Below are 26,131 nucleotides of genomic sequence, written 5' to 3' on the forward strand. Positions count from 1 at the left end.
ACTTTCTCGGTGCAACATTACGTAATGGGTGTCAGGATACCAAGCACAAATCTTCAGATACCTGAAATCACAACTGGAATTGCTGCCATGAGGTTTTTCTCCACGTGTATTTTTTGACCCAATGAAACTGTCTTACTCTTTCAGGTCCCTGATCCTGAAGTCAATGACCATGGCTATATTCCAGGCCTATGTCAGGGAGGCAAAACCACAAACCGAAACCTAGCTGGCCACAATCGTCATTCTTGGCCTTCAGCCACCAACTAAACAGCTGATTTGGCATTTTGTCAAGCCTGATGGGAAGTTAACAATGGAAAAAAGAAAGGTACATCCACGGCTAAGTTACAATAAAGTGTATATTCGGCAGTGGGGATGGGATGGAGGGGAGTTGAAAAAAGGATAGAATAATTCACTGAAATTGATATATCAGGACACACTGAGACTCTCACAAACCTTTATCCACAAATTTGAAATATAAAAACTTTTGAAAACCGAGATTGTTATTTTGCTACTAGATGAATTTGCTCCAAAAACTGTCTTCACTAGACAGGTAGTTTCCTAGATTTCCTCTGTACAATGAAGTGGGAATAATCATTCACTTCATTGGTAAAATGACAGACATTGACACACAGTATATGAATTGCATTGTCTTTCCAAAAAGTAGATCGTGAAAAAACACTTGGCCTAAGGATGTTCTGCCTGTACACAATTCTCCGACAGGTGAGTTCTTCAGACGGATTCATTTGTAGTTTTCCCATACCATGCAGGCATTTTCTGATCTCAGCTTTTCAATAATTTCTACGTTAGTTTAGTAGATAGATTTGCTGAGTAAAAAGTGTACCAGAGAGAATATCACCAGTGACACAGAGAACAAAACAAAACTTTAAAACAGACACACCATTCACTCTTCAATAGGATGCATGCTGTATTAAACATGCTTATCTTCTCCTTTGCCACATTTTTTACTTTAGGAGTATCCAAGCTTGCATTAATAGCATGTGTATGCTACAGGTAATATAAAAAATTAAAAAAAATGTGACACCGACCTTGAAAAAGAAGGTATCGAACCACGGTACTACTGGTAAAATTTAATACCCCAAATGAAATATCCAGAGGCTTGCCGAAAGGCAAATGTATACAGAAAGAAAGAAAGAAAAAGAAAGACAGAAAACAGATGGAAAGGTTGGTGGTTGCCTGAGGCTGGCAGTGGGAATGAAGATTGACTGCAGAAAAGCCACAAGAGATCATTCTGGGGTGAAGTCCTGAAATGGAATTGTCATGACTATTCCCCAGTTCTGGCAGGTCAACAAACATCAGGGAATTGTACAGTCAAAATAGGAGACTTTCATGGTGTGTGAATTATACCTCAAAGAAGATATTAAAAAATACCTTCCATTTATAAAGTAACACTTTGATGTCAATACCTCTCTATTCTTAACATTTTAAAACAATACCAGTTAAAACTGGAAGAGAGGAAGACGGGGCTCTATTTATTCTTGATTATTAAGGAAAAATGAGAAATTTTACCCACCAAATGATTGAGATCTCATCTAGACAGAGAGCATGAAACTCCCCTATAAATTATTTTATTTCGACATGTCATGCATTCTTCTAATTATAGCATGCATCCCATTCTTACAAAGAGAGTGTTAACTCCTGAGGGGAAGAACTGTGTCACAGTTTTCACTATATTTACTCTCAGAACCTAGGAAGTGTTCAATAAGTAATTATATTGAATATAATGATTTCTTCATCAGAACATCTATCACATCTCCATTTGCATGAAAAATACAGAGCAAATTAAACAGACATTCTCCATTTTCTAGATGTCTATAGTTATCAGCACTAGAGACATTTTGGACCAGAAAATCCTTCACCATGGAGAGCTGTTTTGTGCATTATAGAACATAAAAAGCGTATCACTAGTGAATGATGATTCTCTGGCCGCAAGCACTGGCAAATTATGGGTAGAAAAAAAAGGAGAGAAATTCTTTTTTCTTCCTCCACATGACTGTGGAAATGTAAAAGGTTTATCCCAGTGCAAGGCTTATGGTTTTCAGGATATGTAGGTTTATTAAAATATATAAGAGAAGGGTCCATGCCAAGAGCCTGTGGCAATAAACAGTTTGAAAAAAGTATGCTCATTACCAGCACTGGCTGTTTATTGTGAATTGTATCTAGCTGGATAATTTTAAAATGCTATTGAATATTTATTAAAAGGAAATATCTACAATAATTCAGGTCTTGACACGCTACTATTAGCAAATAACTCAGCCAGTTGGAAAGGTTAAGAACTGCAGAGAGAGAAACCATTAAATGAAGAGCAAATTTAATCCATCGTGTTTTATTTTTCTAAACTACAGACCACAAGTACTTAGCAATACATTCCAAACATCGAGCACAAAGTCTGACAATGGTTATACATATTGTATCCTTTTAATCTCTAACCTTTCTGGCTGCAATTCTGCTTTGGAGATACTGAACATTTCAAGTTCAAGATGTACATTTTGACCAATATAATAAAGTAATGAATGTAATAAAGCAAATAAAAATATTCTTAACACTATACAAAATATGTCATATGGCATATGTCATATGTCATGAACAAAAGTTCATGACAATTCATGGTAGTACTCTAGTTACTTCGAAGCACTTTTATTTTTTATTTAACAAACTAAAGGAGTACCATGTAACCTCATGGTAATAATTCAGGCATTTCAAGGGACAACATTTGGACTTTCAACCAATATTGTATTTTTATCAGTCTTTGGCATGTAAGGAAAAAACTGCTTTATGTGTCAATTCCTATGATGTGAATAAGAAGCATATCTTTTCAGAATATGTTCACAGAAATATTTTTCCATGTGCCTACTGACATACATAAACAGATTTAGGACTCTGAAATACAATGCATGTAATTCCTAAATCTACTGAGAGAAAGAACACACACAATAGGCAAAAGTACTCTATTCAGAATCTAAGTGTATATATAATTACACTATTCAAATTAGATTACTAATTTAGACATATTATGTGAAATATACATGAACATAAAATTGTCTGAATAAAATTAAATAGGAATAAGGAAACGTGGTAAAGAAAATTTAGGAAATGAAAACTCTTAGTACATAATATTGAAACATATGCTCATGAAAAGATTAGCAAGAAAGGCAGCTTAGCTGCTCATTTGCTAAGAGTGTAATAAATACAGTAGTGCCAAATCACCTGGACAGAAACATAATTCTATGTCCTGGATTATCATATTTGCATTTGGATGAAATTGGAACACATGAGGCATGAAATGGCTAAATTAATCTTCATCTTACTTTAGTTGAGTTTCCTAACATATCATTATAAGTATAAAGGGCAATAAAATCACAAATAAAATACTATACTACTTTCTATTATTATTTAAATTTTCATATGCCTGTATTGGGATTTCTCAACCTCACCATACTAAGGCTACTGGAATAGCAAGAGCAATTTCAAATGATAATTACTAGAACTAAGGTAGTTGCCATACACTTTATGAAACTTTTTAAAATTTATAAATGTATTGTTAGTTTTAAAAAATCCTAACAACAAAAGACCAATCCACTGAATGTCACAAATGCATAAGCCTCTTAGGATTCAACTTTTCCTGCTGAAGCAGAAATGTAAAATTGGCACCATGAAGCCTGAAATTGAGATTTAGGGATAAGCATTAGCACCAGCCTTTTGCTACTTGCTAGAAATTGCTTTCATCTGGAAACTGCCATTTACCAAGTTCCTGGATATTTTTTGTGAATTAAAAAATACAGTACAATAAACTGCTCCACTCTAGGTCCATTTCGTGATTCTAACACTGCTATGCATTAAAATCTGCCTTGATAATAACGAAATTTGGGAAACTAAAATTTTAGACTACCAAGAGCCAATATACAAGTTGTGAAACTAAATTCTTTAGATTTATTCTGCATTATTTTATACCATTTCTGAGAAAGACAAATGCTTTAAGACTTTGGCATAAAATGGGTAACATAATAGCCACTTTGGCCAGACAAAGCAAGCTACATCACTGACTATGTGGAGAATTCAAGAATATTATAAAAGGAAAACCAATAGCTTAAATTTAATTTAGCTGATTTTTATCTTATATCCATGTACACACATAATGTTTCTCATATATAATAGCCACTGCAACAGCTGAAAAATAAATTTCCAGTATATCACAAATAGAAACTTGAATAATTTGATGGTTCAAAATATTGAAACCTTGTATTTTACAATCAGATGCTTTTTTAAAAAAAAAATCACCAACAGCAGATGATGAAAAAATGTTCATTTTGTGGAAAAAGATTTTTCTGTATCTGTTTATTTTTCCTTTATAAGGATTTATTGGACTTTATGAAATGGACACAGCACAGAAGAGGCTGTGACAGTCAGGGCTCAGCAGAACATTAGGGATGGTGAGTCCCATCTCCCTTGGAGCCCACTTTGTGTGGCTTTCTGGGACAAGGTTAAGACTCTTGCTTAACCCTACTGGCCACTGCCTGAGCAGAGTAACCTTTTCATAAAATCAAATTTTATTGGTGCATTTTAGATACATATGCTGATCACACTCATCATAGAGCATTTGTATCTGTACCTGATACAACTTTTTGTTCTCATTCCCCTCCTCTCCCCTTAACCCCTCCTTAGTCTCCATTTACAAGAATTTTGTTTCCACCTTTTTCTTCTTTTCTCTTTCTTGCTTTTTTTTTTCTTTTTTAGCTTTTCCTTTCTGCTTTGCCTTCCTTGTTCCTCTCTGCATTTGAACATTTTCTTCCTATTTCACAATACCTAGTATACATTTTGGTCCTTATTTATACTTTCGATTTCTCACACCAGAGAAATGAGCTATTTACACATGTTCCCTACTCTAAGTTAACCACATATTATTGCACAAATAACTTGTGTCCCATTAAATATAGAAATTGTGGCCAACGGAGTTTCTACTGTTGGTGCTATGAGCAGACTTGTAAAAATATGCTCTCAAATACACGACTCCATGGTTTTACTTGAGTAGCTAATCAAACTGATGAAATGGTTCAAACCCAGAAGTGGAAGGCAGACACCTTGTTTGTGCCCTATATTCTATTCTACTTTAATTGTTCTAGCTGTGTTATCTCCAAGTCATCCGACCCTTGTATCTCAGTTCTTTCATCTCTAGTATGGAAGTAATTCCACCTTTAGGTCAAAATTAAAGCACAAAACATTTGAAGATCAAAATGCATGACCACAGCTAAAACACACCACAATTATTTTTCTAATTCCTACGGGCTCCAGTTTGCCTATAACACAAAGAAGCTTGTTCTCGTAAATCAAGAAAGTTATGATATTGTATTCATCATCCCTCCAGTAATTCAGTGTGCCAAAGGAGTAGTAATCAGCTATAAAAGATTGGTCCAAAGGTCTAAACCTGCTAAAGACTCAACGGTCTTGATAAAGTTTAGTGTTTGTAAACTGTTAAATGATAATGTCACTTACCACTGTCCCTTTCAACTATGCTCATTCACAGATACAAGAGATAGGACTGCTTTGGAGAATTAGCCCATTATGCATCATGACAGTGATTCTAGCACTCTTCTCACTGTCGCTGGTGCCTGTCTTGCTGTCACTGAAGGCGGGGGAAAACAAATGGAAGAGAGAAACAAGAAACGACAAGTCTATCTGAAAAGCATTTTGAGATCCAGAATCATGCTTTATTCATCATCTTACTTCTTTCCCTGAATTTCATTCCCACGCACTTCCACACAGTAGGTCTTAATGGTTACTGGCAGCACCTGAAAGCTATTAGAGAAACAGGCATCACTGTCTGTGAGATACAAGCAAAGCAATGGTCAGACCTCTCCCTCTCCGCTCTCTGCTTTTTTCTCCTATTTCTCTTGTCACTTTGATCCCGTTCAATCACGCACCTCCTTCTGCTTTGCCTCTGGCTTCTGCCACTTCAGGTTCCAGCACCTGTCAAAACCTTCTCTCACTTCATCTTACTACCCCATCTCCTTTGCTTCTGCACATCGCTTTGGACTCATCTCTTTTCACTTCACACGTTCTCCCAGGCAGAGCGCAACCTCAACAATTTCAAACATACAGCAGACTTGCAAACCCCTTTCTGTAGCTCAGCCTCTGTGCTGAAATCCAGAGATGCAGCTGTACAACTGTCAACCGAACCTCCAGCCCCAGGGGTCCCTCCGGAGTCTCACAACTTGTCATCTTCCCCCACGCTCTGTACCTGCTGTCATCACCAGCCGCACCTCTGTCTATTCAATTACCAAGCCAGACACCTGAGAGTCATTCTCAAAATCACTATCCCCTCCTCGCTTCTCTGCCTCCCCCATCAGATGGAGTATGAACCTCAAATTTGAATTGATTCAACAGCTGTTTTCTGTGACTGTCTTGGTCTGTCTCTTCCCCACCCATTTATACAATACACCCAAAGTGATTATTCTTTAAAAAACCGAAAGTGATCGAATAATCTGCAAAGCTGAATACGCCTGACAAGACCCTTCCTCAAGTGGCTCCAGCCTCCACCCTCCATCTGTGGCCTCATTAACTGCATCAATGACTCCCTAACCTCACTGAACCACCAGCTTCTCTATAAGCACACTTCCCTGTCCTCTATGCTCAGAGACTTGTCCCAGCCTTGGTCACATGGTGCCCTGCTTCGTTTCCTTCCGGACTCGCACAAAGTGCTACTTCCTGGGAGGCAGCCCTGCTCTTGAAGTCAGGTACCCACACAGTGCTCAGAGTGTCAATGCACTAGTTCTATCTGTTGCCAGAACTTCCTTCTCTCATGAGACAGAGATTCTTGAAGGGGCACAGAGAGGGATTTTTTGTTATGAGATCTCAAAGGTGCCTGATGTCCTATCAATATACAGCTGGTGCACACATGAATAAATATTACCCAACTAAATTTGACTCTAATACAGCCAAGCTGCCAGTGATTCCCTGTGAATCAGAGGTTCACAACTCTGCTTAGGTGTCAGGTAAGAAATAATAAGGTTGCTCTGGTTGCAATTCTCAGGTGCTGGATGCAGGGGGTGTGGTAATCTGTGTACAGCTGTGTTAGTGATTGGCTTCTATTTTTTAACTAAAACAGTTATTGCCAGGTCCACAGGTGTATGTAGGTAGACTCAACTGCTCAAGAGGCTGAGACAGGAGGGTTACTTGAGCTCATGAATTTGAAGCCAGCTTGGGTAACTTATTAGGACCTTGTTTCAAAATAACTGGGTTGTATGCCTCAATATTAAAGTTTCCCAAGAACTTCAAAATGTTTGCCCACCATGGGGTGATGGAGCAATGGGTATGATTTGGATGAAGGGCCGAGTGAGTGGAACTGACTCTAACAGTAATGGCTAGAATCACAAATGCAGTGATACCAGATGTCTGTGGAGTGATCTGGCTGCCCATCTTCCTTCAGAGAATAAATTCACATGAAAAGTTACATATGCAGTCCTGGGGCTCTCTAACCAAACATGGCAGAAGACTTCCATATTGATCTAATGGCATTTTTTTTGGCACTTTGAAGAAATCAAGCGAAATTGATCATTTGCAAATGAATACATGATATGGTATACAGGGACTGGGTCAACTCGGAATAACTGACATTGGAGAGCAAGGTACGAAGCTGCCAGTGACCAATTTAAAAACACTTTTTACTTGCCTGCTCCACAAATTTTATGGAGTTTCAAGTACTCCATATTTTAAATAAAAGCCCCTAGTCAAGCTATATTTCCCTGTCCCCTATAATAAACAGTCTACATTTATAAAATTGAGTTTTAAAATAAGTTTTTAATCACAGGTTTGAAAATTGTATAATCCTTTAACATTGAGGGTGAAAGTAGAGGAGACACTAACAATATGCTAAAATTTTATAACAATAATAGTTATTTTATAATTCAAACTTTAGGAGATGTGAAGAACTAAGTGAACAAATGTTGCTTCCAGTGGGAAATCAAGAAAAAGATGAAGGAAGGCTCAGGGGAAAGGTTTTGAAAATATTCCAAGACAGCTTTAAATTATACTGTTTTGCTCCCCATTTGGGTTGGAGACAAAAAGACTACAACACCAACGTGGGAAATTGAGCCTCACTTGTTTGGACATTTGTGTGCGTTTTCTTTAAATATCATGGTCTCCATGTCAATGACAGATGACACTGTTGTAGAAACAGCATTCCTGTGACTATTGCTGATTGAAAAAAACACAAAAACCATAGATGTATGAAAAAAAAAACCTGAGAAAAATCTCAGGTCTCTCTACTTCTCCTTTTTTTTGATGAAAATGATGCAAGCATCTGACCTCACACCCTGATAAAGTTATCGTGCTTCTCTGCCGCATTCCACATCAGGTTTCATGTTTCATATTTCAAAGTGAACATGTGGTTTTCTTTTTTCAGCTCTTGCACGAAGGAAGCTTAAGCTCTTCCTCTACAGAGATATGAAGATGATACTTCTTGTGACTCCAGCTGTTTGCTGTGGGCCAGAAGGCTCTGAAAGCATAATACAGTCCACCTGTGCAATATAGCTGAGCTATCAGGAGTGCTCAAGGACTGCAGGCAGTGGAATACTGTGTGGGAAGTCCTGGGCTCTACTGCATTACAAAACTTAAAAATGTGACCTCAGACAATTGCCTTTACCTTTCCATGCCTTAGTTTTTATTTCTGCAAATGAAGATAATGAGGCAACTACCACACAAAGTTATTGTGAAGTGTAAAGGAGTGTGGTATGCCCCATTCCTGGAAGGGCAGCTTGGACATGGTAAGTTGCTGCTGGCTGTTCATTCCAGTTCTTATCAGAAGGAATAACCAGCAAGGACTAGAAATGCAATCAGGTAAATCATGCTCAGCACTGCCTTCCCTTCATACCCAGCCCTATGTCCATGAACTCGGTGATGACTCAGCCTTGGCACCATCCCTGCCCTGCAGCACAGGAATTTTTCGCTTATATAACAGAAATGTACACAGCTGCCCCTCCCCAGCACTTCTCCTACAACACATGAAGTTACGAGCCCTAGCAATACCAGCTTCTGACTCCTGAAGCACAAATTGAAAATTCAGAGTGGTGGATCTGACTGGGGACAGGAGCTGATCTTCATTCACTTAAGATCCAAGATTAAAATTAGTTTGAGCTTGTTGTTCACGTGGCAAAAGTAAGTTGGATGCCAGAAAAGTTGGATGCAGGTTTAAATAAGGGCACAGATGAGTCACTAAGTAGGCAACAGACAGAAAAATAAAACAACTATAGTACAGGTAAATTCTGAAGAATTAGCTGATGGTAAATCATGGGGTTAGTGCAAGTCCCAGGAGCACCAGGCGAAGATGTTTACTATCGAAAAACCCAGAGTACAGGTTTGAAATATAGTTGTTGGTTTAAGCCAAGAAGAGTATCTGTTCTCTGAAAAGGAGGGCCAAAACTCAAGCAGAAGGTATTTCAGAAAGATCTGAGATGACTCACTTGATGGCAAGGGCCCCTGTTGGCACACTGAGATTGTGGTGTGGTGCCCCAGGGTGCAGGAAGCAGCCTACTGACGTGAACTCCCGGGGAGTTTTCATTTAAAAAAAAAAAAACCAGTATTGAACACTGTTAAAATACCTTTCAGAATGGCTATTTTCAAGAAACCAACCAATAAAAATGCTGGAGAGGTTGTGGGGAAAAGGAATGCTTCCCACTATGGTGGGAGCATAGCCTGGTGCAATCACTGTGGAAACCAGTCTGGAGATTCCTCAGAAACCTAGGACTAGAGGTCCCATTCCACCTAGCCATTCCCCTTTTAGGTATCTTTCCAAAGAAACTGAAAACATCATACCACAGTGCTATATGTGCACCCATGATTACAGCAGCACAATTTGTAACAGCCAGATCTTAGAAATAACCTAAATACCTATCAACTGAGGAGGGTAAAAAGATGTGATATTTTTATACAATGGAGTACTCCTCAGCCATAAAGAAGGACAAACTGGAGACTTTTATAGGCAAATGGATGGAACTTGAGACCATATTCATAAGTGAAATAAATAAGACATATGTATTGTCTCACTAGTGTGAGAAGCTAAAACAGCATATGTATATGTATAAATATTGCTATATATAACAAAAGAAATACCTTTCAGTAATAGATATATTAGCTAAAAGGTTCTATTAAGATGAAGTCCATCTGTAAGTAGTTCATATGCCTTATATGGCAGTTAGATTTTAATATCTAAAACCTAAGGATTCTCTAAGGGCTAGAGCACTATCTAGTATTTGGGTGATAACTAAAAGCCACGTGGTTTCTCAGTCTCAGTCACTCTCACACTCTTAAGACTCTAAAGAATTCAATGGCTATGGAGACTTAATTAAGCCCTGCACATATAGAACCTTCCAAAACAGCTTCCTGGAATGAAACTGGAATGAAGGCCCAGAGAAAGCAAGCATGCTTATTTATGATGAAGGAGAAATTACTTCCATTTCTGAACATATAGTACGAGGCAAAGCATAAGGCTCCTCTCTCTGCCTGAGGAGAGCTCTCCGGCAGGGACCGAATCTGTAGCACTGTGCATCGATTGACGAGTGCTGGGCATGTGGATTGCTGTGGCCTCCCATGCAGCCAGGAGACAAAATGAAGGGCCTCTTCTACAGTGCAAACTGTAACATCATACCAACTTTTCTCCTTTGACTGAATAAATGAACATGGAAGAAAAAAAGCAAGAGCCCACTTCTAATTACAAGAGAAGACTCACTTCACCGCCCCACACCACTACACAGGAGGTGTTATGTAACCAGGGAAGGTATGTGCTAATAATTACAATAACAGCAGCTCCGGGTCATGGAGAAATATGTTGCAGGTGCTTAAGCGTTTTGTATACTTTAATCCTTAAGCTTAAATTTTTACATCTGTAAACTGAGAACAGCACACCTATTTCATTTGCAAGGTGCGGCAGCAGAATTAAATAGTTTCCAACAGACAGACCTAGACCTGGGTTAAAATGCCAGCTCCAAATTCTAGTATTTGATCTTGTTCATCTTCAGTTTTCTCATCTCTGATGTGGAGATGAAGCTACCCACCCACCTCAAAGGCCTTTAGGGAGGGACTGAGTGAGACACTAAGTCAAACACCATCTGGTATCTGTATCGCTACAAGGGCCCAATGAACATTTATATGTTGGCCTGCACTAGCAGCTGTTTGATAGCCACAGTATCCAAAGATGCATTTTCTTTAATAATAACAAAAATACTATCCAGATCAAGCTTCACAGGCCAGACAACAGCTCAACAGCTTCACATCTATGAATTCATTTAATCCTTACCACTGTTAATCCCATTGTACAGATGGAGATACTGAGGTAATGAGCTTAAGTAAGCTCCCCATATTCAAATAGATAGTACCACACTCAGCAGGCCAGCTCCACAGGCTACATATTCTCCTAACCACAAGGCAACACAGCTTCCTGAGCCAGCTGTTTGAGAGTCTGTGCTTCTAAGGAATCTCCACTAGAGATAAGCACCGGATGGCTGCTCTCACAAACTGCAATGTGTTAAGTTTATAATTCCTGCAATAACACTTCTCGTATTTTCTTAGAATGACATTTCAAATAAGGTATCCGTCGTGTTTCACTTGCTGAAATACTATAAATAAGTTCACTTCTCTCTAAAGATTATCTAAATAAATCTTAACATAAATACACACCCCTGAATTTAGGTTTACACAATTATTTCAAGTCCAAATTTACTCATGTATATATTTACTCACGTATATTTCTTGCTCTATATGTGTGTATGTGTGTATGGCATTTCTTTTTTTTAATCTAATGACTTCTATGCCAAATACACCAAACATTTCCCTTATCTTTAATATTCATTATCTATCAGCCAGACAGCAGTGCTGTATGGTATTTCAAAGTACTTCTTTTAGAAATTTAATCAACTCCAGTATTAAACATCAATGGTGATAATCTATTGCTCTGCCTAAAAGGAATCTCTAGGGACAGCTGAGAAAGAAAGGTTAAAGATTTCTATCCTTCAAAGTAGGCCACTGCAGCTACCTATAAATCATGCTCTTTGTTTATTAAGATAATTAAGCCCATCAGTACACTTAACTTCCAGACTCAACAATTGTCTGGGATAAACAATTTCCACTTTTTCTAAAACAAAGGGGATGTGTTCAAAAGGGGTCCTCTGCATGCTCTCTGCACAATGCGTGCTATTTTAAAACATGATTTATGTGTCTAATTCCTGGAGCTGCCTTGAAAAATATTCTGGGTTCTTCCTCTCCTGCTCGCTATTAGGAGGAGGCACTCCAATCTGAAGAGTGCACTCTGTTTCTGACTACAGGCCGCTATATCATGTCAGCGTTTTCATTAAATACTGTTCAAGCTACACTTTAAACAAATGGAATGGAGGGCCACAGCTGCAGCCACTGCAGAGCAGCAAAGTTATCCAGCTGGGAGGGAGGCTTACATAAGCGATGCAGGACGACCAGGATGAAACCCAAGTACCATCATCTGAATTCTATTTTCTGAGACTTGCTTACATTCTTAAAGTGCGTGAAATCACATGCACTGTGCGTGTTTTACATTTTATATGCCTTCGAGTGCAAAATACTGGGTTGACATATAAGTTGTTTTTGGGGTCCCCCCCCCAAAGAACGAAGCTCCAATTATGGGAACACTGGCAACTTCTGCCTAGGGAAACAGTAAAGTGGGATGCGCGGGAAGCCTACAGGCCTGAGAAGGAAAGGCTTAGTTTCCTTTCACAAAGATTCATCAAGTGCTGGCCATCCGAGTACCACAGGAACAGTCCCTACGCTTAAGCATAGAGGTGACAAGACCCTGGGACCCTCACTCCCAACACTCACAGGCAGGCACTGAGTCAAGGAGCTCGGACAGTGCAGTGAGCGAGATAAGCCCTCAGGTCACCTGTCCTCCCTCAGCACATTTCCAGCTGGCACAGTCAGGGCTGGAGCCAGGCAGCTTGGACTCCAGCCTCTTCTGGCCGCCGCCGCGCGCGCCCTCCTCCTTGCACTCCTCCCTCAAATTGCAACCCGCTAACCAGAGATGCCACCTCCCGGTTCCCATAGCACGGAGACAGTACAAACCTGTCTTTCTATCCCACAGCTCCCTCCAACTTCAGAAACTACAGGCAACTCACCGGGACGCAGGTGGCACCGTCTCCGGGGGGGTTGCGCTCCGTGGCACCCCTGCAAACTCCGGCTGCGCGCAGTCCCGCTGACCCCACAGTGGACCCCGGGCGGCAGCTCTGCACCAGCGGCCACTGCTCTGCGTGCCCAGCCCCGGAACCCACTCTCCGGAGCGCACGGGCGGCTGCCACTAAGCTGCACCCGGCCGCGAGGACCCGGGCGCTGCAGCTGCCGCGAGCCCCGGCACGCTGCGCTCGGAGCTCCTGGCGCGTGTCTCCGGCTCCCAGGGAGTCGCCGTTCAACTGGAAACCCCGCAGGAGAAGAGCCGCGGTGCTGCCTCCGGGAGAGCCGCCAGCCCGCCCCCAGAGGATCGGTCACATCCCGGGCGCGCGGGTGAGCAAGCGAGCGGGCTGGCAGGCTCCGCAGTCTGCGCTCGCCGCCGCCGCGCCGCGGTGAATGACAAGCGCTGAGGCGGAGCAGCCGCGCGGGGCGCCGGGCGCGGGGCGCGAGTGCGCATGTGCGCGGCCCTCTGCGGCACGTCACGGGAGGGGGTGAGGGCGGGGCGTGAGCGGCAGAGCCGGGCGGGGTCGGGGCTGCCAAGCTGCGGTGCGTGCTGTCTGCCGGCTGGAAGGTGCAGGAAGTCTGCAGCCTTGGGTTTTGTAAACGTCAAGCTCTGCGGGTGAACTTGTTTGTCTCTGGAGCTCATTGTCCCTTAAAAAGCACTGTTTATCTAAACAGTCTTCAAGGTCCAGGCGTGCCCACGAGGCTCATTTAAGACAGGTTATTGCTTAACCGTGGGCTGCAGTTGGGGCGGTGGTGGGGTAATAGCCCTTCATCTTGGCTGTACATTCAGATGACTTGGGGAGCTTGTAAGAGCCCTTTGCTCTGGCCACACCCCTAGAATAAGCACAGAGAATCTAGGTGGGGCCCAGGTCTGAAGTTTGAAGGTTTCCAGGAGCTTCTCTAGGGCAAAGCAGTGCTTCTCCGGCCTTCAATGTGCGACAGATTCCTTAAGATGCAGATTCAGATTCAGTGGGTACAGAAGGCTGGGGGGCTGGGAGTGTCTTTATTTTAAGGAGCTCCATATGATGAACAAGGCCCATACCACTCCATCCTCCCTACTCAGAGTAGAACCCAGAGTAGAACTTCTGAAATGTTGGTCTGCCTGAGAATCATTCCAGGAGCTTTTAAAAATACTGAGCAAATTCTCAGCCCCCAGCCACAGTGGTTCTAGTTCAATTCCTGAGCAGGTGTGGGGCTCTGGCATCCCACATATAACAAGCACCCTAGGTAACTCATAGGACTTTTGGTTTCAGGTTATTACACCAGCAGACTGGAGTTGGGAAGACTTTGTAATGACAAAGAGACAAGTCAGGTCTAGAATTCAGGACCTCTCACCTCAACTCCAGTACATTTTACGCTGTGTTTTGCCTGAATGTCCGATTTTCCTACAAGTATTACTTAGCTGTCCTTAGCAGGAAAAGAAAAAAAAGCATACAAATTATATTGAACATAAGCACATACACTATTTTGAACATTTGTTTTATATATATATATATATATATATATATTTTTTTTTTTTTTAAATGTTGGCTGGGAAAAAGGCTCAAGATGAACAGGGAGGAGCACAGTGTGACAGACTAAGGGATGCTAGCCCGTATAGTGGAAGGGTGTAGGAAGAAGCAAACCTTCCACACAACCTTGAGCTTGCAAAGGTGCTTTGAGGACAGAAACCTAGGGCCTAGGCTTGGCTTCCTGCTTCAGAACGTGGCATGAAATTCAGATGTGAAAAAGCTTATGAAAGTATGAATTTCACTATGTTGCTTCACTGAATTCCACAATAGTCTTTTTAGATTTAAAACATAGTGTGCCCATTTTACACATTAAAAGGACACATTGGACGTTAAATGATTGTTCTAGTGGAAGCTTGGATCTAAGTGTATGATGTGGCTTCTGTAACTAAGGAAAGCGATTCAGATCGTAGAAGGAAAATGGTCCCTGTATTTACTATTCAGATTTTTAAAGTCTGTGCCTAAATTTAGGCTTTCCTTTTTGTAGGATGGAAATGCAGTTTATATCTTAATCCAATTTTGCACCTCCACATACTGCACCAGGATTGTAACCTCATTCTAAGGACATCTGAGCCCCAGAACATTGCAGTTACACAGGACAGGCATCACAGAGGAGCTTGAAGGGCAATAGCAGCATTTTCTGGCAACAAGTGTAATTGCTATCCTAATTTTACCCAAGCCAGAAACCAATTGGTGTAACTAGAATCACTAACACCAGCAGGGCCAGTCTCATGTCTCTGTCCCTTTCCTCTGTTGTCTTCACCAAGTGATAAACTGAAAATAGTTTTTCATTTCCAAATTATTGGCATCAAGATTTGCCATCAGTAAATTAGACCCGAATATATCTCAAAGCCAGTTCTTGTGGTGGCAGTAAATGCTGTGCATTGTACTCTTAGTCTAAGCAAAGTTTGGGTAGCAAGTAGGTGATAGTTACAGGTAGTCTTCCAACCCACAGATTGGCCTGGGAATGCTACTCCCTGCCCACCTTTATCTTCACTGCCCATGTAACTCTTCCACCAGAGCCATTCTTTTGCTTGTGAAATAAAAACAAATAAATTCCTAAGAAAGTGTCTGGGAGGAGCCCACCAAGAAGCCAACTAGCCAGCCCTTCCGGAAAGCCATGCGAGCTGTGTGGGGCCTAGGAAGAGAAAAGTCAGATAGTGTCTCCTGTAAGACTACCAGGTGTGGGGGCTGAGAATCAACACATCCACCCCCACTCCTTCCTTAAGCAACTAGCTGGTTCAGAGGACAGGCTGAGTTGACAGCAACTGAGGTACAAAAAGCAACTGAATGCTTGTATTGTTTGGTTGACTTTGCAGGCCTGGGGCCAATAGTCTGAGCATCTATTAGGAGGATAACAATATGCAATATAGAAAACATGGGGCATTTCCTTCTATCTTGTCTATGAACTCCAATATCATTCTTTCTGTTTTGTTTTGTTCTGATTGTTTTGCCTTATTCAATGTTCTGTTTTGATTGGAATGGACAAATTGTGAAGATAACAGATATACTATGATGGCTATTGTTGTTTTCCTAGTGTCCTGCTTTAAAGTTCTGTACCAATTTCAGTGCTATGTTTTGATTGGCTTTATTCTGTTTTGTTTTGTTGGATTTTATTATCTTTAAAATAAAAGCAAACAAATACAAAGAAAGTATGGGAGCTACTACACTACAGGTTGTGGGACCTAGTTCAGTTTTTAATAAATTATTTAAATTTTTAAAAATGGGAACTTGGGGTATAGCTTAGCAGTAGAGAGCTTGCCTTGCATTCTTGAGACCCTGAGTTCAATCCTCAGTACAGCAATGAAAAAAACAATAAAAAAGATAATAAGATTAAAAAAGATTATAGTTACACTGGGATACATCAAGTGAAGACTCCAAAGTTGTGTACTGTTTGAATTCATTTTCTTACTGATTTCATGAGATCCAGGATTTAATTATATAAAAAGTTAATTAGTATAGCCTACTACTATTGTATTTGAGCCACTGTTATTAGCATAAAACACTTGAAATGTGTGATATTGTATTGATTGAGTCTTACTATCGACTGTGTCTGCATCTAGAATTTCTTATTAGCTATTGTTGTCTGGCGGGGATAGCAGCTACATTTTTTCCCTGAGGTCCCTATTCCTTATGGGTCAGCAAAGCCTGTGCTTCAATTGAGAATATCTTCATTCACAGCCCCAGAAGTGCCAGTAGAGAGATTTTTAATTATACAGATGCTAGAAGTGGCTCCAAACCTATTTTTCCTCTTATTCAAGAAACTGTACCTCACATAGGTTTTTATTAAAGTCTTTCTGCTAAGAATCACTGGCTGATCACTGAGATGTGAAACTTTGGCTCAAACATCCTCCACCTTATTAATTACATTTTTTATTCATTTCACTCAAAGGAATTCTTTGACCTTAAAATCTTCAACTCCTGTGTGCTCCATGGAAAGAACAGATAAAAGAACTGGGGGGCATTCAAGGTGACTAGTGAGCCTGAGCAAAGTTAGGAGCAAAGAATTATGGGCTGCTTGGTGAAAAATAAACTCACCATAAAAAAGCATACGCAAGTTGTACCTAATTTTTGGACAAGGTTTATCACAAAGTTTGCATCGTTTGAACACATGAAGCAGCATATAGCTCTACAGGAAACCACAACTAAATCCTTGCAGGGGTGAGGGTGGGGTGGGGGGCTGGATTAGCATTGTATCTTTTCCCCAGAGAAACTTTGAAAACCACTGAAAGCCCAATTCTTCTTGCCCTAACACAAGAAGCCTATGAAATTCCTGTATTTCAAATGTTCACATTTAAATTGCCTCATTTAGAACATAGAGCAGACATACAGTGATTAAAATACAGTACTACATAATTTAGATTTGCGGGCTTGCTCCTCAATGTTTTTGAGTCCACAAATAAATCAAGTGTTATACTTCTTTTTTCTGTATCCACAGGTTCCACATCTGAGTGTTCGACTGCAATAGTTGTAGGGCCGGGGAACTGTATAATGAGCACAAGCAGAATTTTCCTTGTCATTATCCTCTAAGCATTATATTATAATAACTATTTGCATAGTATTTATACTGTATTCGACATTAGTAGTCTAGAGATGATTTAAAATATGCAGGAAGATAGGAATAAGTTATGTGCCAATACTACATGGTTATTTTTATATAGACTTGAGCGTGTGCAGTGTGACAATAACAGGGAACCACTCACCCGTATTCCCCCAGGCATTAAGGGACTAGATGATTGGTAACTGTATAACCCCAGGCCTGAAAGGAAAGAGCTATTGGTAAGACTCTGGCCAGAGGCAGAGGTTGGTAGAGCTGCTGGGGAGAACGGGTTTAGGGACCACAATAGACAAATGGGACCTGGTGGAGACTGACTACCAACAGTGAGGTTGAGGAGTGGCCTGTGAGCAAGCAGAGAAAGGTCAGTTAAGGCTACACTGGCAACCTGGGGGAGGGGGGCTTGCTCCTACTTAAAATGGTGAGGTGTTCACATTTTACTTAACTGTAAACAGGAAATGATCAGAGAGTGTCACGTTGTAAATCCTTTAAACCTATGATACATGCTTTAAAGAATACTGCAAGATGGACATTCAATTTCAGTCTCTTAACGCTTACCCAATGTCTCACCCAAGTCGTGCACTGGTGGAGGAGGGCTCTGAGGGAGAGGCTGGGGGCACAGTGCGAGCCAGAATCACCTGGCTTAGACGTCTACCATCTTTGTCTGTTGTAATCATTGGCGTCTTTGATTACCAAGTGCAATGTGTGATAGCTTCAAGCATGTAGTAGGCTCCTAATAAATGATTGTTGTTAATAACTGGGCTTTAAAGAAAATCTATAGCTATGGGGTTAAAATCTATAGCTAGATGCTTTCCAATGTCCATGTTATTATTGTAATGCAAACTATGATTGACTGTAGCTTTTAAGCGAGTACTTTCATTTTCCAACAGAAGACTTAAGAGCAACTTTAGGGCTCCTCTGAGAACAGGTGTCTTGTAGAAAAGCCTTTCAGAGAGATCAAGGCAAAGTCTATCAGCATAACTCTGTGACCTCACACTCTAGTGCACAGGAGAAGGCAGGGCTTAAGGACCTGACACTTTGAGAACTGTTGTGGTTAGGGGGTGCAAGGAGAACAATTACATACAGGACATAGACTTTATAACATTATTTTATGATGGTCACAGAGATAAATACAAGGAAGTACAGGAAATTTGTTCACAATGCTAAAGACCTAGAAAATTCAGCTGAGGGTCTAGATCCCATGGCAATAATCTGCGTGAGTTCTGCTGAAAATCTAGAGTCCACGACAATGACCTATGCAAGTCTGTCCCATGGATCTGCACTGGGAAGGCCCAAAGGTCAGTGGCAGAAGCTAGAAAGTCTATGCCAGCGAGGAGAAGGATCTGTGCCATCAGGCCAAGTTTTCTCTACTGGAGCCAAGAAGTGATGCTCGGAATAAGGACCAGGGCTCCCCTAAAAAGTACCACAGCCATCCTCAGCAACAGCGAGGTCCTGTGCTCCTCTAACAACGAGAACAGTTAAGTACATCCCAGGAGGCCAGCATGACAACGTCTGTAGATTAACAGCACACTTCTCTTCTCTCTGGGTCTCCTTTTTATGCTGGCAACTTTCCTCACCTGGGCTGTCTGAGTTCAGCACCACACCGACTCAGGTTAGCTGGTGTTTAAGTTGACTACCAGTTACCAATCCACAACCAGAACTTTCTACTAAAGAAAAGAATTATAGTAGCAAGAGAGACAGTACTTACATAAGTGGAAACAAAGTGTCTTAAAAAATGTCTCTACATTAAACAATGGACACTGCCACTCTCCTTTGTTATCCTAACTTTATGCATTCCTTAAATTTCTATCCTGACATCAGTGTTCAAGATTTATGACTGCAAAACTGATGTGAGTCGAAATATTAGTGGAGAGTCCTTAGATTCCCTTTTACTTCCTCTATCTGTATCACTCCAATATAACACAATTGTTATAAAAATAATCTAGGCAGAAGAGCAAACTATGTACTTCCCCAGTCATTTGTCATAAGTTATGGGCTATTCAACAATCAAAGCTCAGAGATTCAGAAAGGAAGATTACCATGTTAACAAGAGCCTCTCTGAGGAAAGCTACTTGTGTAGACTCCAATGTCAGAGAGGTGTGAAAGATTTTTAGTGGCTGACACATTTCTGTCATTTCTTGCCTTATTAGACAATTTCATCCATTCCCACCCTTTCAACACTTGTTCAGCAAACAGACTTTTCACCCGTTGGTCTTGCACCTTCTCTGGAGAGCAGGTCATCTCTCTTGTTATATAGGCAGAAGAGATGACAGGGAGAGGACACAGAATACAGTGGCTCTTTCTTTTAGCCCAGAGCCTAAATAGAAGTAGAGGAATATGCATTATTTAGTGGCTTTCTTCCTCATTCCGTATGCTTTCTTATCTGAAAAATGGGAGTAATAGTCGTAGTCAGCCTTTTATCTACTCCTGTTTCCTGTGAAGAAGGGAGATTCAATTTTTGCTTTTCTCCTTTCCCCACTCTCAAAGAAGAGAAGGACCTCCGTTAAAGGGATGATGGTCGTTAGCATGAGGTCAGTGAGAGTGAGTGCCTCAAAGTTTCCACCCACGTGGCAGTGGTCAAACCTACCACTCTAACTCGGCGATAGAAACTCTGGGCACTTGAGATGTAACCTCTGTGCTAGGTGGTCAGATCTCAGTGGTATCTCAAACATATTCTTTTGAAGATAAAAAGAAAAGCACAATTTTAGCCTGATAGAAAGGCAAGGGACCTTGGAAATTTCATAGCAAGTCAAGATGCATAGAATTATTCCCATAGGCAAAAGCCATAAAATAAACCATCGCTCCAAGATGTCTTGTAAAAACAGCAGTTGCTTTTAGAAATACTTAATCCCAAATTCCACTGAAGTGCACGTGGTATTTCCTGTTTCTGGAAGCAGAGGAAAATTAAGCTCTGTTTGATAGAAAGCAAGCAGAGCCAGATGTTGGCGTTGGTAATGATCTGCAGAGACCAACACACATGTGGTGGCAGTCAGGGAAATGCATGACAGCTGTCTGAAGTCCTGGGAGCCTAATTTTTTCTTGGCTCGAAAAGGAACAAAGTGTAGGGGCTGTTTTGTTTATGTGTGCAAGGAGACAGCTGAGTCCGAGAGACATAATTTTGGTTTGTAGAGCCAGCAACAGCAATTTAAAATATTTCTTCTCTTCCTTTGACATACTTAATTCAAATCCCTTATTCAAGGAGTGTTTAGTAGCCAACCAAACACAGTGACATTCTAAAGCTTTTTTAAAAAGAATATGGGACTATTCCAGTTTGAAACCAATTACAGCAATTCATAGTGGCTTGCTTTGTCCATATTAATGATCAGAATTTTTCTGCAAATGCGTGATTGGACTTCTTGATTAAAAGAGTCTTTGGATACACAGGAGTGATAACAGTCTGAGCTTTCACTGATTCCTTCCTGAAGCTTCCTTTTGGTCACATAGATTTTTCTTTGTTGCTTCATCATCCTTTATGTTTTCTTGCTTTTGTGCTTCCTTGTTTTTATCCAAGCTATTCTCCTACTTCTGTTCTTAGAATACTACTACAGTTTAAATCTAAACTGCTCCCCAAAGGACTCAGGTATTCAGAGCACCATTCAAATGGGCTTTTGGAAAGTGATAGGATGCTGAGGGCTCTTTTTGTCATCAGTGGGTTCATTCACTAATGGGACCATAATTTGATGGCACTATCGGAGGTGATGGAAACAATGTGGGACCTGATTGAAGGGAGTAGATCATGGAAGTGTGACTGTAATGGTTGATACATTATGTTTAGAAGCTTAACTAAGCAATTCAGCAGTCGGCCAGGGTCCTCACTTTGTAAACATCCTCATCCTGTGCTAGAGGAGGGCACTGAGATGGTGTGAGTTCTATATACACCTGTATTAGGGCAGGTAGCCTGCTTACAATATAAGGGAGGAAAAGAGGCTTGTTCTTCCCCTCTTTAGCTCTTGCTATTTTTGCTGTCTTATGCTTCCCTGAAGTGTTGTCCCTGTGCCATACCAACCTGCCTTGGAACTAGCTGATTACGGACTGAAACCTCCACAAACTATGCGATAAATACACCTTTCCTTACTTAATTTTGAGTGTCAGATATTTTGTCCCAGAAATGAGAGAAAAGTAACTAAGGCAGTGGCCTTGAAGAGCTGTGTTAATTACTTTTCTCTTATTACTGAGACAAACTACCTGACACCCAAAGTTAAAGGAGGAAAGGTTTATTTAGATTATAGTTTGTGGAGGTTTCAGTTCATACTCAGCTGGTTCCAAGGCAGAGTGGCATAGTAGTGGAGCAACTCTTCATGACCGTGGAAGACAGTAAAAGCACCAACAGTAAAAAGGGAAGAGTGCCAGAGAGAACGCTTTCTGTCCCTTATATCGTATGTAGGCTTCCTGCCCCAGGGTGGATGTAGCACTCACACCCATAATCCCAGCATTTGACCATGAATCAGTCACAAATTCTAGAGGCCTTCCCCAGTGACTGCATGAGGCTTTGCGGGGGGACATCCGGACCCAAACCATAAAGGGACTCTTTCTAGGCTTTGGTTCTCTCTTTCACAGCTATCATGAGGAGCAATTTTTCTCCTCACACCTTTGTACCATGATGTGCCTTGCCATTGGCATAGAAACCATGGAACCAACTGAGCACAGACTGAAACAAATATTAGTATTGATGATACAGGATCAGGAGAAGAGACTCCTCCACCAAGGATGATCGAATTAAACTATATTATAGATATAAGTAAATATGACTCAATTGTTCAATAAAGCAGAGAGCCACTGTGGGAAGGCACCACACTTCCTCTTTGCATCTCTTCTCCTCTTCCCATTCTTAGCTGTGCAGTTATTCTATACAAAGTAGCAAAACCATTATCCATGTCCATCTTTATGATACTGCCGATCCTTACAATGATGTTGTTTTGGTGAAAGGGAAGATGTAATGTTTATGGGGAAAAATAAACAATGCTAAGAGAAATTCACCGTACTAATTGCAGAGCATTCAAGGTTGATCATTATATATTTACTACATCTGAGTTGTAACGTAAGGGATTGATCTTAAGAACAAAAAACTGAAGTCCAATTACCAGAATTGAAGGAGAAGGTGTGTGAGATCAATATGAAGATTTGCTTACTGCTGAACTTGTCATGGAGGATATTTCACCTCCTCTTCCTGTTGACAATAGATGGGATTGAACGTGGAGCCTGGAGGTTTTAGCCTGTACCTGGACAAGCCAGCCATTTCCCTTGTCGCATGCAGCTTGACATGAACAGTGGGAGTTACTGTGTCTTCCGCTCCTTGTGCCACATTTTCACATCTTGTTTGTAGTTTCCTTCTCAGAGAGGTGACCCTAGGCTGCAGTGAGACCTAACATGGCCTCTTATCAGAACAGAGCTATTACCTGATCCCTGGAATAGCCTGATACAAAGGGCAGGGGTAATTAGGTGAGCCAATAGGACTAGTTTCCTCTGAAAGGTAGGCTGGAGACTACAGAGTGGGTGGAGGAAAACAGGGCACATAAACAAGGAAAAGCAGAATTCAATAGAAGACTGCATCCCAACAAATGCAATGAATTTTCACATCCTTCATAGATCTAGTTCTCTTTGTATTGCCTGATCTTTGTAAGCCAAAAAATAATGTAACATGTTCTTCAATAAATGATTAACAAGTGAATGACTAGAAATATATTTTCAGTATTACTAAGCACACATAAGACAGTATTTGGATGCATTTATGACATAATAAAAATACTTCTAGTCTTTGTCTCTGATTCTTAGCAAAGATCTTCAAAACTTATAGAATTTCCTGAGGGATTGGAATATCTTTTGTTACTCATAATTAACCCCTTGAGGTACTTGAGTTTAAGTTAATGAGGCATGAGGGGGAACTAACCATGTGATTAGAAGGATGGAGCTTTCAGCCACAGCCTCCAGCCTCTGAGAAGACTGGGCCTGGCGATTAAGTTCAACCACATGGCCTGTGATCAATCAGTCATGCCTGTGTAGTGACACTCAATATAAAATACTTAGGACTCTGAGGTTTGGGGAGCTTCCAGGTCAGTGACCAAACTGACAGTCTGGGAGGGTGATGTAACCTGCTCTGCGTGACAGAAGCTCCTGTCCCTCAGTCCCCCTCCAAGCCGAGCTCTATGTGTCTCTTCAGCTGACTTCTCATCTGTGTCCTTTATAAATAAAATGGCAATAAGAAGTGCAGTGCTTTCTTGAGTTTTGTGAATCCAATTCCTCCCCATGGATTGTTGAACCTAAAGAGGGGTTGTGAGACTCCCAGATCTTTGTGCATTTAAAAACGTATCATGTTTTATGATCTGTATTTACAGTGTTAACACAGAGCAGAATGGCATCCTCACCATCTTGCAAAGGAGAGAGCAATTATATAAGGCTTTTAGATCCCTTTCAGTCAATCTGCATGTGTTGATTTATGGTCAAGTAGAGTAATGAACAATTTTAACATGTATTTTACATCTCTCCTGTGAGACTATTAGCTCCTGGAAGACAAGTCTATATCTTCTACATCTTTGTCTTTCAAACTTTGTATAGTGAATTAAAAAAAAAATCTTCTGAGTACTTTGAAATGTTTTTGGGTGACATAATATACAAATAAGTACTTGTTAATTACCATTCTTGTCTTGGTTACTTTTTTCTCATTGCTGGGACAAAATACCTGGCACCCAAAGTGTAGGAAGGAAAGGTTTATTTAGTTCACTGTTGTGGAGGTTTCAGTCCATAATCAGCTGGCTCTGAGGCAGGTTGGCCTGGCCCAGGGGCAGCACTTCAAGTCAGCAGCCAGAGCAAAAGGGGCAAGAGCAAGCCTCTTCTCCTCTCTTGTATTGTACACAGGCCACCCCGACACCCAGGGCGGCTGGAGCACTCACAAAATCTCTGTGCCCTCCTCTTGCACAGGGTGAGGATATTTACAAAGCAAGGACCCTGGCTCCCTGCTGAGTCTCTCAGTTAAAACTTCTAAACTTTAAGTTGACATGACTTATCAACCATAACACCCCTTATATTTCATACTTATTTAATAGTCTCATCTTTCTGGACATTACTTCAGTAATCTTTTATCTCTCCTTATTTCACGAATAGGAAAAGTGAAACCACAGGTAAGTGCTTTATCTAGAATTTTAGAGCAAGTCAGTACTGGATCTGAAATTAAAGGTCAATTCCTCTTAGTTTTCAACCTACTACTCAGCTTATCAAAGTAGATGGGTCCAGTTTTGACTATTTCAAGGAAGATGATAGACAGTAAAGTAGTTGAAGTTTCGACTCAGATTCTATTATGAGCAGTACAGATGGAGATACTTTGTTATTCATCTTAGAATTGCTCATTTAGCCTTATGTTTATTCGAGTAGCTAAAGCCACTGTCTTGGCAAATTAAGTCAGTGAATCTTTTATACCGATAGATTAGGATCTACTCTTAATCTAGGATATGCTGAGGAAAAGAACTAGATGTTAACCATTGATGAAAACAGAAACAAGAAACATTTTTAAAAATATCGTGAATATGAAAAGGTATTATCTCATAGGTTAAATGTAATGAACTCTGTTTAGTTGTAGCTGGACTTACCCACTAAGTCTTGGTCATGCTGCAAATAGAATTAAAACTATCACTTTGAAGGCAGAGAAAATTTTAATGACCATGGGAGATACCAACCAGATAGGAAAATAGAAAGATAAAACTCAATTTATCTGGTTTAATGTTACTCTTCAGAAGTAATTATTTGTTTTTCTAATACACTAAATTTATACTTTATTGCTAACAAAATCTCTGAAAATGACAGTAACTGGCTGTTGTAGTTAGGGGTTGTACACAGAGAACAGTTAGAATCAAGACATGGAGTTTATAATATTTTTATAATGGTCACCGGGAGTTAACACAGGAAAATGCAGGAAATCTATCTGCAACACAAAGACATAGATTATTTAGTCAAGAGCCTAAACCCCACGACAATGTCCCACATGAGTCCAGATAAAAACCCAGAGCTCAGGACAATGCCTCCCATGAGTCCAACTGGAGATCCAGAGCCCACAAGAAGGACTCATGCCAGTCTCTTTTACGGATCCGTGCCTGGAAGACCCAAGGGTCAGCGGTGGAAGCTAGAAAGTCTATGCCAGCAGGATGAAGGAGCTGTGCTAGTGGGATGAGGGTTCCATGCTGGAGCCAAGAAGTCACACTCACAACAAAGACCAGGGCTGTCCTGAAAGGCACCACAGCTGTCCTCAGCGACATGGAGGCCCCGAGCTCCTCCTCCGACAAGCACAATTGGGTACATGCCAGGAAGCAGCATGATGAGTTCATCCTGGAGACCAAGCAACACATGTCTTCTCCTCCAGAGCCAAGAAGCAATGCTCCATGTGAGG

General features: G+C 40.9%; 1 protein-coding gene across 6 annotated transcripts in view; it reads right to left on the reverse strand.

Annotated features, from left to right (window-relative positions):
- The window catches only part of Pag1 (phosphoprotein membrane anchor with glycosphingolipid microdomains 1), a 131,377-nt gene extending 118,092 nt beyond the window's left edge, over nt 1–13,285 (reverse strand). For 4 of the 6 annotated variants that reach the window (XM_013144009.3, XM_063257497.1, XM_013144006.3 and 1 more), the window contains exon 1: nt 13,143–13,285. The gene's annotated coding sequence lies outside the window, so the exon portion shown is untranslated. The remainder of the gene's footprint in view (nt 1–13,142) is intronic. The other 2 variants (XM_063257496.1, XM_013144007.3) reach the window with 2 other exon arrangements.
- Nucleotides 13,286–26,131: the final 12,846 nt, after the last annotated feature.

The sequence above is a fragment of the Cavia porcellus genome, unplaced genomic scaffold, assembly GCF_034190915.1.
Source record: "Cavia porcellus strain 051 isolate PalLab524CR breed Dunkin Hartley unplaced genomic scaffold, mCavPor4.1 scaffold_10, whole genome shotgun sequence".
NCBI lineage: Eukaryota > Metazoa > Chordata > Mammalia > Rodentia > Caviidae > Cavia > Cavia porcellus.